At 33.2% G+C, this 14463-nt stretch overlaps 1 long non-coding RNA gene and 1 other non-coding gene across 2 annotated transcripts in view; both read left to right on the forward strand.

The window, feature by feature from the left end:
- The window catches only part of LOC116421569, a 154121-nt gene that overhangs the window by 75117 nt on the left and 64541 nt on the right, over positions 1 to 14463 (forward strand). The window lies entirely within an intron of this gene.
- LOC111720343 lies at positions 5585 to 5692 on the forward strand. Its single transcript, XR_002770061.1, has one exon. It is a non-coding gene; the product is annotated as a U6 spliceosomal RNA (small nuclear RNA).

Raw genomic sequence — 14463 nt, forward strand, 5'->3', positions numbered from 1 at the left:
ATTGTTTTTTTAAATGCAAAACATTTTTAATTTAATGTAATCAAAATTATCCATTTTGTATTTCATTATTTCTCTATTTCTTTTTTGTCATAAATTCATCTCTTCTCCAAAGATGTGACAGGTATATTATCTCTTGCTCTGCTAATTTGCTTACAGTATTATCCTTTGTGCATGATCATGTATCCATTTTGACTTTACCTTAGTTTAGGATATAAGATGTTGGTCTATGCCTAGTTTCTGACATTATTTTCCAGTGTTCCCAGTATTAACTATAATCTTTTTTTTTTTTTAACAAATTTTATTTACTACACTCAATATGGATGTTAAGAACTGAACAGTGAGAAAGGAAAGAAAGTTCTTTTCTTCTCCTGCTTTATCCTTCCTTGGAAAAACAGGACTGAATGTGTTTGTTTCAGTTTTGTGTTATTTATTCTCAATTTCAAGTGCCAGACATAATTCCCACAGGTACCATAATTTAAGGCATGACAACTTGGAGCTGGGATTACAGGTGGTGTGGGGCAGCCAGTCCACTCAGTATGGAAATCCTAAGAAGCCAGGGACTTGAGTCCAAAGGGAATTTTGCACCTGGAACTGAGATTGTGTTCTTTTGGAACCTAACTAAACTGTGAAGCTAAGCCTCTTCCCCACCCCAAAGACTGAAGTGGTGAAAGGGGAAAGGAGGGTTATGTTCCTCATGTGTTGAGATAAGTTCATATTTTCAAAATTATCCTGTGATGTACATATTCCTTTATAAAAGCTCCTGTGTTACACTTGTTTGCGTGTCAATGCTCCTTAACATTGCTATTAAGGTGTATGGATATTTACAGTGATTTTTGTTCAGGAACGTGAGTGCATGATTTGGAATTAACAAAGAAGCAAATCCAAAAAACAGATGGCATTTTTTTTTTCACAGCTCAGGATGAAATGAGAATAAAGAAAGTATAAAAAGTGATTTCTACAATTTTAGTAATCTGTGAGTTTATTTATATCCTAGTTTGTTTTAAGAATCCAGAGAAAAACTTAACAAGGAAAAGAGGCATTAGTAGTGATAGGTAGAAGTCAATTTTTGCAGGTAAACACATGTTGCACACAGCGCTTGGCCAAACCTTTTCTTAACTGTAGAAGAATGGATTTTTTTTAAGAGAAAAAGAAGGAAGACAAAATGGTTTAATAAAAAGAATACAAATCATACTATATTCGTAGATGAAATTTTTTTTACTACTAAAAATCGGCATAGAACAGCATCAAATTTGATTTTTCATTACCAAGTTATAAGTCCAATTCGGTCATGAAACTTTTGCAGATTCCTATAAGAGATATAAATGTCACTTACATAAAATAGAAGTAAACTTTTTTTTAAAATTTTGTGGTCCTTTTTTTCTCTCATACTTAATATATAATTTATACTTTTTCCTAAATTCCTAGTCAAACTTTGCCTTTTGCACTCAAAGTCCAGTAGACCATATTTTGAAAAGGAATTTGCTTTAGCTTACTTTTTTCCTTTCATTTTTTGAGGAAAAAGACTTTTTGTTTAGGAGTTCAATGCATTATCACAGGGACCTAAATTACAAATCTCCCCAGAAATGATATTTTCATAATGATTTAACATAAATTAACTATCTATATGATCTATATGATCTATATATGCTATAGACATATATGCATATAGACTATATATGCATATAGACTATATATGCATATAGACATGCTATAGACATATATGCATATATGCATAGACATATATGCATATATGCTATAGACATATATGCATATAGACTATATATGCATAGATATAGATCATACACACACATTGGAGTTCACAAGTTGGGAGATATCCAAGTTTACACCTCCCATAATCCCACTCTCCGAGGAGGAATCAATCTTTGAGTTTACATCTCTAAAAGAGCATAAAAAGAAGCTGAGTCAGTGGAGTCAGTCAGTTAAGGAGATTGAGAAACTAATCTGCAGTACTGCAGAAACAAGATTCAGAGAGAGCTGGAGGCTGAAGCTAGCAACAAGAGCTCTTAAAACCAAAGAAAGCTAACTGGGCTATTTTGGAAGAGACAATAAAAGATTTGAACTTTTATCAGCTGGCTGGGTTTGAGGTGATTATTACTTTGAACCAAAACTAAGGCTGCCTCCAGAAACCTCCCTAAGAAACCTACTCCCAGAGAATGATCATATTTTAGGGGAAAAAAAAGGAGAACATTGCACTCTGTAACCTCAGTATTAAAATTCACATAATAGTATTAAAGATTAGGATATAGAACAAAAAATTGGTAAGTCAGACTCTAGGGAATTTGGTTTTCTCCTAGCACTTCTTTTTCCCTCTGTCAATAACAGAAATCAAATACTCATGTTTTGGGATGTTTTCTTTTATATTCAATATATTCATTTCTAAACTATCCATACAAAGGAATTCTAAACAATTTGCATAAGTACAGTTCAATTGGTCTACTTAAAAGGAAAACATTCTGAGATGTGAAAGAGGTAAGATAGAATTGACAAACTGTCTAGGATATTTTGAAAGCTCTTTATAAATCATCTACTGAATTACTACTCTGATATTTTAATGTATTATGGAGATGATTTTGGTTTTCAAAGACCATATTGCACAGCATAGTCTTTTTCAGATTCAACCAAAAGTGAAAGGCTTTTGAACACAGGGCATATTAATATCTATTGTTGAAACTTAAAACTATCACTTGTGAAACTTGTGAAGCTTAGCCATCAGTTATTGATTTTCTTTAACCACAGCAACTTGAAAAATGTCATTTAGTTGGTAAGGCATGGAAAATAATAATCTGTATCTATGGAGGGAGTTTTTAAACCAATGAAATCATATATCTATTTGTAAGAGAATCATTATAATGATTGGACAATGATGGAGAACTAGAAGCAAGACATCATCTTGTTTTTACAATCTGTGCTTGCGATAAGCTTCCTGTTTTTTCAATTACCTCACAGTAACCTTGGAGATACTGATCTGTTTGTAAGATCTTTACTTTGTTGATTATTCATATCAAGATTTTTCCAATTCTTTTATTTCATATGTGAGTAAACTGAGTCCCATGGAGGTTAACTAACTTGTGTAAGGTCATAGGAATAGTAAATATCAGAGTGGAACTGGAACCCAAATCCTCCACTTCTATAAGATGTCTTCATTACATTGCATCCATTAAGCTTTCACAATAACTTCTTGATCCATAAAAAAGCACAAAGCAAATGCTTCAAAAAGCCAGGGATCAAACTCGTAGTTTTTCAAACTTGAAAGAATGATGAGTTTAGTAAGTCACATAGCTGCTGAGGAGCAGAAATTACTTAATGATGAGTTTTAAATCAATTTATAATCCTACAGACAAGTGAGTAAACATAGAAACATAACTCAATGTTAATATGATCTGCATTTTGTTTGCAAACAGGGACTTAATAATAAGACATTTCTATTCTTGATGTTTTGTTTTCCCTGTCATTCCAATCTTATTCTTGACTTAAATAGTAAGAGATTATCCAGCCCCTTGCATGGTAGGAGAATATATATTAGAGTATATGTGGGAAAAGGTCACTGGGCTTCCCTTTAAATATGTCTGTGTATCAGGCAGGGGAGGAAGTGGTGGCTGCACACGTGTGAAAAAACATGCTTGTGTTAAAACATTACTTCCAGTATTTTCTGGAGCAATTTCCATGATTCCAACTTGCATAGTTTAACAGTTAATGGACCTTTTTTCCATTCAATAAACATTTATTAAGTGCTTAGTTGCTGATACCCACAATGGTCATTAATGATCTTCTCTTTGCTCTATATCCTCATTTTCTTAAATTCCCTTTTTGAGAATTTTGTTTCCTACTTTACTGAGAAAAATGAGAACCATTCCTCATGAGTTTTGTCTTCTCTTCCATTCTTTACTACAACCACCCTGATATCATTTTCCATTCCTTCCTCCTATGCTAGATCTACTCTCTTTTGAAAACTGGAACTTTGCCCATAGCCATTCCTTCTACCTTTTTCTTGGATCCCATCTTCCTAGATCTCCTCATGGAGCTTTCCCCACTGTTAATCTTCTGTCTCCCATATTTTCAAACTTTCCCTTTCTACTAGCTCATTCCCTACTGTCTAGAAATACAGTCAAGCTTCCCACTTGTCAGGCATCATATTATTAGTTACTACTAATACTAGTTAATAATCTCATTTACTTTTGGGGTGGAATCAAAATGATGGAGTAAAGCTGGGAAGCTGTTTGAGCTCTCTCAATTTCCCAAGAAAACCACATGAAAGCAAGCCTCTGAACAGTCTACTGGAAGGAAACCCCTCTCCACCTCAAGAAAGACTGAAAAAACTTCAGGAAAGGTTAGTCTCACTGGGGTGAAAAGGCTGTTCACCCCAGGTCAGACAGACTGGAAAAGCCCTTGAGAGGGTCTTAATCGCAGCAGATCAGCCACTAAAACCCTCAGGCCTGGCTCATTTGAAGAGCATAGCAAGGAGAACAGCTCCTAGTTCCAGCTCAGAAGGCAACCTCTGGAAAACCAGATTGTTTCTTGAACAGAATAGGCAAAGCTACCCTCTGCAAACATAAGGGGAGCTGTGCTCAAAGCCAAGGCTAAGAGCTGCACAGCCCCTTTTACCCCAAGAGCAGAGCTCAACCATGAAAGTAGGGAAAAAAAGTACCAAAAGAAAAGGAAAGAAAATGAGATAAAAAAACAGAAAAGAGCTTTGATCATAGAAAGCTACTATAGTGACATTCATATGATGAGAAAATGTTCACAGAGGAAATCTCGAAGAGTGATATGAATTGGTCTATAGCCCAAAGAGGCTTCTTGGAAGTATTCATAAAAGACTTTAAAAGGAAAATAAGAGAGGTAGAAGAAAAAAACAAGAAAAGAATTAAGAGGTATTCATGAGAGTCAACAGCTTACAAAAGGAAGGCAATTCCTTAAAAAATACAATTGGCCATATGCAAAAAAAAAAAAAAATGACTGAAGAAAACAACTCCTTCAAAAGCAGTTAACCAAATGGAAAAAGAGATACAAAAGCTAAGTGAAGAAAATCACACATAAAAATACTAGAAAGGGGTAAATGGAATCTAATGACTCTATGTCATAGCAAGAATCAAACAAACTAAAAAGAATTTTAAAAATGGATGAAAATGTGAAATACCTTGTTGGAAAAACAACTGACCTGGAAAATAGATCCAGAAAAGAGAATTTTAAAATTATTGGTCTACTTGAAGTCTATTTGAAGAGCCTGGATAGGATTCATTAAGGAATCATTAAAGAAAACTACCATGATATTCTAAAAATAGAGGGGGAAATATTGATAGAAAGAATCACCTTTAGAAAGAGATCCCATAAGGAAAACATCAAGGAACATTGTTGTGAAACTACAGAACTACAACCTCAAGATAAAAATACTTCAAGCTGTCAGGCAAAAATAATTCAAATATCAAGTTCAACAGTCAAAAATATCAAGTTGCAATAGTGAGTTACCCAGGACCTGGCAACTTCTATAATAAAGGATGAGAAGGTCTAAAACACCATATTTCAGAAGGCAAAGGACCTGGGGTTACAATCAAGAATTAATTATCCAGTGCTTGCTGCGGGCAGCACATATACTAAAATTAGAATGATACAGAGAAGATCAGCATGGCCCCTGAACAAGGAAGACACACAAATTTGTGAAGCATTCCATATTTTTTAAGCAGAAGGGAATACAGAAATTGTGAGGAAAAGGGTTAAAATAGGGGGAGGAACTCTAAAGTGGGGGGAGGGATATTAAAGAAAGGGCTATGAGAAGCAAATGGGGCTCACAAGTTTAATACTGGGGAGGGGGGTAAGGGGACAGGAAAGGAGAAAAGCATAAGAAGGGATTAACAAGACAGCAAGTAATACAAAATTTGTAATTTTAACCATAAATGTGAATGGGGTAAACTCCTCCATAAAGAGGAAGCAGCTAACAGAATGCATTAAAAGCAAGAATCCTACAATATGTTGTTTACAGGAAACACACTTGAAGCAGAGCAATACATACAGAGTAAAAGTAAAAGGTTGGAGCAAAACGTACTATGCTTCACATGAAGTCAAAAAAGTAGGGGTAGCCATCCTGATTTCAGATCAAGCAAAAGTAAAAATTGATCTAATTAAAAGAGATAAGAAAGGGCACTATATCTTGCTAAAGGATAGCATAGATAATGAAGCAATATCAATATTAAACATATATGCACCAAGTGGTGTAACATCTAAATTCTTAAAAGAGAAATTGAGAGAGCTGCAAGAAGAAATAGACAGCAAAACTATAATAGTGGGAGATCTCAACCTTGCACTCTCAGAATTAGATAAATCAAACCACAAAATAAATAAGAAAGAAGTCAAAGAGGTAAATAGAATACGAGAAAAGTGAGATATGATAGATCTTTGGAGTAAACTAAATGAAGACAGAAAGGAGTACACTTTTTTCTCAGCAGTTCATGGAACCTATATAAAAATTGACCATATATTAAGACATAAAAACCTCAAACTCAAATGCAGTAAGGCAGAAATAATAAATGCATCCTTTTCAGACCTCGATGCAAAGAAAATTACATTCAATAAAAAGCCAGGGGAGAATAGACCAAAAAATAATTGGAAATTAAATAATCTCATAATAAAGAATGATTGGATGAAACAGCAAATCATATACATAATTAATAACTTCACCTAAGAAAATGACAATAATGAGACATCATACCATAATGTGTGGGATGCAGCCAAAGCAGTAATAAGGGGACATTTTATATCTCTACAAGCCTACTTGCATAAAATAGAGAAAGAGAAGGTAAATGAATTGGGCTTGCAACTAAAAATGCTAGAAAAGGAACAAATTAAAAACCCCCAAACACTAAACTTGAAATTCTAAAAATAAAGGAGAGATTAATAAAATTGAAAGTAAAAAAAAAAAAAAAAACTAGTGAATTAATTAATAAAACTAAGAGTTGGTTCTATGATAAAACCAACAAAATAGACAAACCCTTAGTAAATCTGATTTAAAAAAAAAAGGAAAGAGGAAAATCAAATTGTTAGTCTTAAAAATGAAAAGGGAAAACTCACCACTAATGAAGAGGAAATTAGAGCAATAATTAGCAATTACTTTGCCCAGCTTTATGCCAATAAATTAAATAACTTAAATGAAATGTAAGAATACCTTCAAAAATATAACTTGCCCAGATTAACAGAGGAAGAATCAAATTGGTTAAACTGTCCTATCTTAAAAAAAGAAATAGAACAAGCTATTAATCACCTCCCTAAGAAAAAAATCCCCAGGATCAGATGGATTTACATGTGAATTCCACCGATCATTTAAAGAAAAATTAACACCAATGCTATATAAACTATTTGAAAAAGTAGGGACTGAAGGAGTCCTACCAAATTCCTTTTATGACACAGACATGGTACTGATACCTAAACCAGGTAGGCTGAAAACAGAGAAAGAAAATTATAGACCAATCTCGCTAATGAATATTGATGCTAAAATCTTAAATAAAATATTAGCAAAAAAAAATTACAGAAAATCATTCCCAGGATAATACACTATGACCAAGTAGGATTTATACCAGAAATGTAGAGCTGGTTCAACATTAGGAAAACTATTAGCATAATTGACTATATCAATAACCAAATTAGCAAAAAACATATGATCATCTCAATAGATGCAGAAAAAGCATTTGATAAAATACAACATCCATTCCTAATAAAAACACTTGAGAGTATAGGAATTAATGGACTTTTCATTAAAATAGTCAGGAGCATATATTTAAAACTGCCAGTAAGCATCATATGTAATGGGGATAAACTGGAACCATTCCCAGTAAGATCAGGAGTGAAACAAGGTTGCCCACTATCACCATTGTTATTCAATATTGTATTTGAAATGCTAGCCTCAGCAATAAGAGTTGAGAAAGAGATTAAAGAAATTAGAGTAAATAATGAGGAAGCCAAATTATCACTCTTTGCAGATGATATGATGGTATATTTAGAGAACCCTAGAGATTCTACTAAAAAAGCTATTAGAAATTATTATTATAATAATAGAATTATTAGAAATAATTCACAACTTTACCAAAGTTGCAGGATACAAAATAAATTCACATAAATCCTAAGCACTTTTATACATACCAACAAAATTCAACAGCAAGAAATATAAAGAGAAATTCCATTCAAAATAACTGTCGATAGCATAAAATATTTGGGAATTTATCTACCAAAAGAAAGTCAGGAATTATATGATCAAAATTATAAAATACTTTTCACACAAATAAAGTCAGATTTAAATAATTGGAAAAATATTACGTGCTCTTGGATAAGCTGAATGAATATAATAAAGATGACAATACTCCCTAAAGTAATCTATTTATTTATGCTATACCAATCATATTCCCAAGAAACTATTTTAATAACCTAGAAAAATAATAACAAAATTCATATGGAAGAACAAAAGGTTGAGAATTTCAAGGGAATTAATGAAAAAAGAAATCAAATGAAGGTGGCCTAGCTGTACCTGATCTAAAACTATATTATAAAGCAGAGATCACCAAAACCATTTGATATTGGCTAAGAAATAGATTAGTTGATTAGTGGAATAGGTTAGGTTCACAGGACAAAATAATCAATAACTATAGCAATCTAGTGTTTGACAAATCCAAAGATCCCAACTTTTGGGATAAGAATTCATTATTTGACAAAAACTGCTGGGAAAACTGGAAATTAGTATGGCAGAAATTAGGCATGGATCCACACTTAACACCATACACCAAGATAAGATCAAAATGGGTCCATGATTTAGGCATAAAGAATGAGATTATAAATAATTCAGAGGAACATAGGATAGTTTACCTCACAAATTTGTGGAGGAGTAAGGAATTTGTGACCAAAAATGAACTAGAGATCATTATTAATCACAAAATAGAAAATTTTGATTATATCAAATTAAAAAGCCTTTGTACAAACAAAACAAGATTAGAAGGGAAGCAACATACTGGGAAAACATTTTATAGTTAAAAGTTCTGATAAAGGCCTCCTTTCCAAAATACAGAGAGAATTGACTCTATAAGAAATCAAGCCATTCTCCAATTGATAAATGGTCAAAGGATATGAAGAAACAATTTTCAGATGATGAAATTGAAACTATTTCCACTCATATGAAAGTGTTCCAAATAACTATTGATCAGAGAAATGCAAATTAAGACAACTCTGAGATACCACTACATACCTGCCAGATTAGCTAAGATGACAGGAAAAAAAAATAATAATGAATGTTGGAGGGGATGTGGGAAAACTGGAACATTTGTTGCTTGTGGTGGAGTTGTGAACGAATCCAACCATTCTGGAGAGCAATCTGGAATTATGCTCAAAAAGTCATCAGACTGTGCATACCCTTTGACCCAGCAGTGCTACTACTGGGCTTATACCCCAAGGAGATACTAAAAGGGAAAGGGACCTGTATGTGCCAAAATGTTTGTGGCAGCCCTGCTCTTGGTGGCTAGAAACTGGAAAACGAATGGATGTACAAAATTTTTGCCAAACTGTTTGTGGCATCCCTTTTTGTGGTGGCCAGAAAGTGGAAAATGAATGTATGCCCATGAATTGGAGAATGGTTGAGTAAATTGTGGTATATGAATGTTATGGAATATTATTGTTCTGTAAGAAATGACCAGCAGGATGAATACAGAGAGGCTTGGAGGGACTTTCATGAACTGATGCTAAGTGAAATGAGCAGAACCAGGAGATCATTATATACTTCAACAATATACTGTATGAGGATGTATTCTGATGGAAGTGGATATCTTCAATAAAGAGAAGATATAATTCAGTTCCAGTTGATCAATGATGACAGAATCAGCTACACCCAGAGAAGGAACACTGGGAAATGAGTGTGAACTGTTTGCATTTTTGTTTTTCTTATCAGGTTATTTTTACCTTCTGAATCCAATTCTTCCTGTGCAACAAGGGAACTGTTAGGTTCTACACACATATATTGTATCTAGGATATATTATAACATATTTTATATGTATAAGACTGCTTGCCATCTAGGGGAGGGGGTGCAGAGAAGGAAGGGAGAATTTGAAACAGAAGTGAGTGCAAAAGATAATGTTGTAAAAAATTACCCATGCATATGTACTGTCAATAAAAAGTTATTACAAAAAAAGAATTAACTATCCAGAGAGACTCAGCTTCATCTTTCAGGGGCAGAAATAGAACTTTAATGAAACAAGAGACTTTCAATCATTTCTATCGAAAAAACCAGAACTGGACAGAAAATCGAATCTAGAAACACAAGAATCAAGAGAAGAATAGGAAGATAAACAGGAGGAAAAGATATATATTATTTATAGGTTAAACTGTTTACATCCACAGATGGGAAACTATATCTGTAATTATTGAGAACTGGATCTGTCATTGGTCCAGAGAGAGAGGGATGTCACAAAGACAGAATTTGTGATTATGCATGGGATCTGATGTGATGATTATCAATGAAAAAGACATTGAGGGGTGGAAAAAAAGTCTGTACTGGAAAAGGGGGAAAGGGAGGTATACTGGGATAAGTTAAATCACATGAAGAAGTTCAAAAAACCTATTGCAATGAAGAGAAAGAAGGGAGGGGAATGAACATTGTTTGAAGCTTGATTTCATCCACTTTGTCTGTAAGAGGGAATAACTTAATCATTTAGTTGGGTATAGAAATTTATCTAATTCTATAAAGAAGTAGAAGAATGAAAGGGAAGGGCAAGATAGAAGGGAGGCAGAAACACTAGGAGAAAAGGTAAGTGCTTAGTACTACAATACTAAGAGAAGGGGCGAGGGTGATAAGACATAAAGTTGTGGGACTTTTGAGGATGGAGAAAATAGAGAACAAATGTATATACAGGGGAGAAAATAGGATAGAAGCAAATACAGAACTGATAATCATAACTGTGAAATAAATGGGATGAACTCACCCATAAAGCAGAAACAAATAGCAGAGTGCATTAAAAAACAGAATCCCACAATATATTGTTTAAAAGAACATATTAGATACAGAGAGACACAAAGAGAGTAAAGATAAAAGGCTAAAATAGAATTTATTGTGCTTAAGTGGAATTTAAAAAAAGCAAGCTCATCTCAATTCACTTAGCAATTCGGATCTCAAAAAAAGCAAAGGTAAAAATAGATCTTATTAAATGAGATAAGGAAGCAGTATACATCTTGATAAAAGGTGCCATAAAGAAGGAAGTAGTAACAATACTAAAATGTATATGCACCCAAATTCCTAGAGAAGATTTTAAACCAGTTAGAAGAAGAAATATTGGGAGACCTTGGCCTTCCCCTTTCAGAATCAGACAAATTTAACCACAAAATAAATAAGAAAGAAACTAGTGAGGTTACTAGAATCCTAGAAAACCTAGACATGATAGACTTCTGGAGAAATATTTGTTGCAACAAACATTTAAAGAAATTAATTCCAATAATATGTAAATTATTTGGAAAAATAAGTAACAAATGATTACTGCCAAATTTCTTTTATGACACAAATATGATATTGATACCAATGTACTAATAATAAACAAGGAAAAGCCAAAACAGAGGAAGAAAATTACAGACCAATCTCCCTAATAAATACTGATGCAAAATTTAAAATAAAATATTAGCAAACAGATTATAGCAACTTATCAACAGAATAATACACTATGACCAAGTGGGATTTATACCAGAACTATTGCCATAATGGATCATATCAATAACAAAACTAACAGAAATTATATGATAATCTCAATAGATGAAGAAAAAGCTTTTGACAAAATATAGTACCCATTCCAGTTAAAAACACTAGAAAGCATAGGAGAAAAGGGAGATTTCCTTAAAAAATAAATAATATTTGAAACCAACAGCAAGTTTTATTTGTGATGACGAGTAGTTGGATAGATTCCCAGTAAGAGCAGGGGCAAAACAAGTGCCTATTATCATCACTATTATTTAACATTTTACTAGAAATGTTGGCTTTAGTAATATGAAAACTAAATTAAAGGAATTAAAATTGGCAATAAGGAAATAAAATTATTACTCTTAGCAGAGGATATGATAATATACTTAGAGAATCCTAGAAAATCATCCAAAAACCTACTGGAAACAATTCACAGCTTTAGCAAATTTGCAGGATATAAAATAAACCCACACAAATTATCAGCATTTCTACATATTACTGACAAAACCATCAGCAAGAGATAGAAATAAAAATTCATTTGTAGACAAAATAAAATAGTTGGGGGGGTCTTTCTGTCAAGACAAACCCAAGAACTATATGAACACAATTACAAAATATTCCTCACACAAATAAAGTCAGATCTAAACAATTGGAAAAATATCAATTGCTCATAGGCAGGTCAAGATAATTAATAAAAATGACAATTCTGTCTAAATTAGTCTGTTGTTCTGTGCCATACCAAAACAAACTGCCAAAATATCATTATGTAGAATTAGAAAAAATAATAACAAAATTCATGTGGAAGAACAAAAGGTCAATAACCATATTATAAAGTAGCAGTATCAAAACCATTTGGTACTGGCTAAGAAATAGAATGCTGGATCACTGGAATAGATTAGACACATAGGACAATAATGAAGACCAATCATAATCCAGTATTTCATAAACCTCTAAAGTCCAGCTTCTAGAATAAGAACTCACTATTTGACAAAAATTGCTGGGAAAACTAGAAAACATGTTAGAAACTCAGAATAGATCTACATGTCATATCTAATATAAAAATAAGGTTGAAAATGTATGATTTGGGCATAAAACAATGACTTTATAAACAAATTAGGAAATCAAGAGATAATGTACATACCAGGTCTTTGAAGAAGGGAAGAATTTTTGAGAATTCAAACCAGAAGAACCAGAGACCATTGTGAAATCCAAAATGGACAACTTTGATTACATTAAATTAAAACATTTCTGCACAAACAAAACCAACAAACAATATCAAAAGGGAAACACAAAGCTTTGAAAACAATTTTACATCCAGTGTTTCTGATAAAGGTCTCATTTATAAAATATATGAGGAACTGTGTCAAATTTGTAAGAATACAATTAATTCCCCAATTGATAAATGATCAAAGGATATGAATAGGCAATTTTTTAAAATAACTTTTTATTGACAGAACCCATGCCAGGGTAATTTTTTATAACATTATCCCTTGCACTCACTTCTGTTCCTATTTTTTCCCTCCCTCCCTCCATCCTCTCCCCCAGATGGCAAGCAGTCCTATACATGTTAAATAGGTTACAGTAGATCTTGGATACAATATATGTGTGCAGAACCAAACAGTTCTCTTGTTGCTCAGGGAGAATTGGATTTAGAAGGTATAAATAACCCAGGAAGAAGAACAAAAATTTAAGCAGTTTACATTCATTTCCTAGTGTTCTTTCTTTGGGTGTAGCTACTTCTGTTCGTCCTTGATCAATTAAAACTAAGTTAGATCTTCTCTTTGTTGAAGAAATCCACTTCATCAGAATACATCCTCATATAGTATCGTTGCTGAGGTATATAATGATCTCCTGGTTCTGCTCATTTCGCTCAGCATCAGTTCATGTAAGTCTTGCCAATCCTCTCTGTATTCGTCCTGCTGGTGAACAGACAATTTTTAGATGAAGCAATTAATCTAGGTTATATGGAAATTTTTTTCTAAATCACTAAAAATGAGAGAAATGCAAATTAAACCATCTCTGATGTACCATCTCATACCTCTCAGATTGGCAATGAATGACAGGAAAAGATAATGATAAATGTTGGCAGAGATGAGGGAAAACTGGGATACTAATGCATTGTTGGTGGAATTGTGAAATGATCCAACTATTCTGAAGAGCAATTTGAATATATGTCCAATGAGCTATCAAACCGTGCCTACCCTTTGACCCAGCAGTGCCAGTAAAGGGTCTGCATCCTCAGATAATGATACAAAAGGAAAAAGCATCCACATGTACAAAAATGTTTGAGCAACTCTTTTTGTAGTAGTGAAGAACTGGAAAACGAATACATGCACATTAGTTGGGGAATGTCTGAGTTAAGTTGTGGTACATGAAGATAATGGAATATTATTGTCCTATAAAATTATGAACAAGCTGATTTTAGAAAGGGTTGGAAAGTTTTACATGAACTGATACTGAGTGAAACAAGCAGTACCACGAATACATTGTGCAAAATAACTGTAAGAATGTGCAATGATCAAGTAAGAAAAACTTCTTGGTGGTTCAGTGATCCAAAACAATTCTGATAGACTTTGGACAGAAAATTATATCTGCATCCATAAAAGATACATGGTTTGAATGCTAATCAGCACAGAGTATATTCACTTCCCCCCCCCCCCAAGCTTTTCCTTTTTATTTGAATTTTCTCTCCCAACATGATTCCTAAAGCAATGTGGATTAAAAATAAATAAATTTTTAAACATACCCTCATTTA

Source organism: Sarcophilus harrisii, chromosome 2, assembly GCF_902635505.1.
Source record: "Sarcophilus harrisii chromosome 2, mSarHar1.11, whole genome shotgun sequence".
Classification (NCBI taxonomy): domain Eukaryota; kingdom Metazoa; phylum Chordata; class Mammalia; order Dasyuromorphia; family Dasyuridae; genus Sarcophilus; species Sarcophilus harrisii.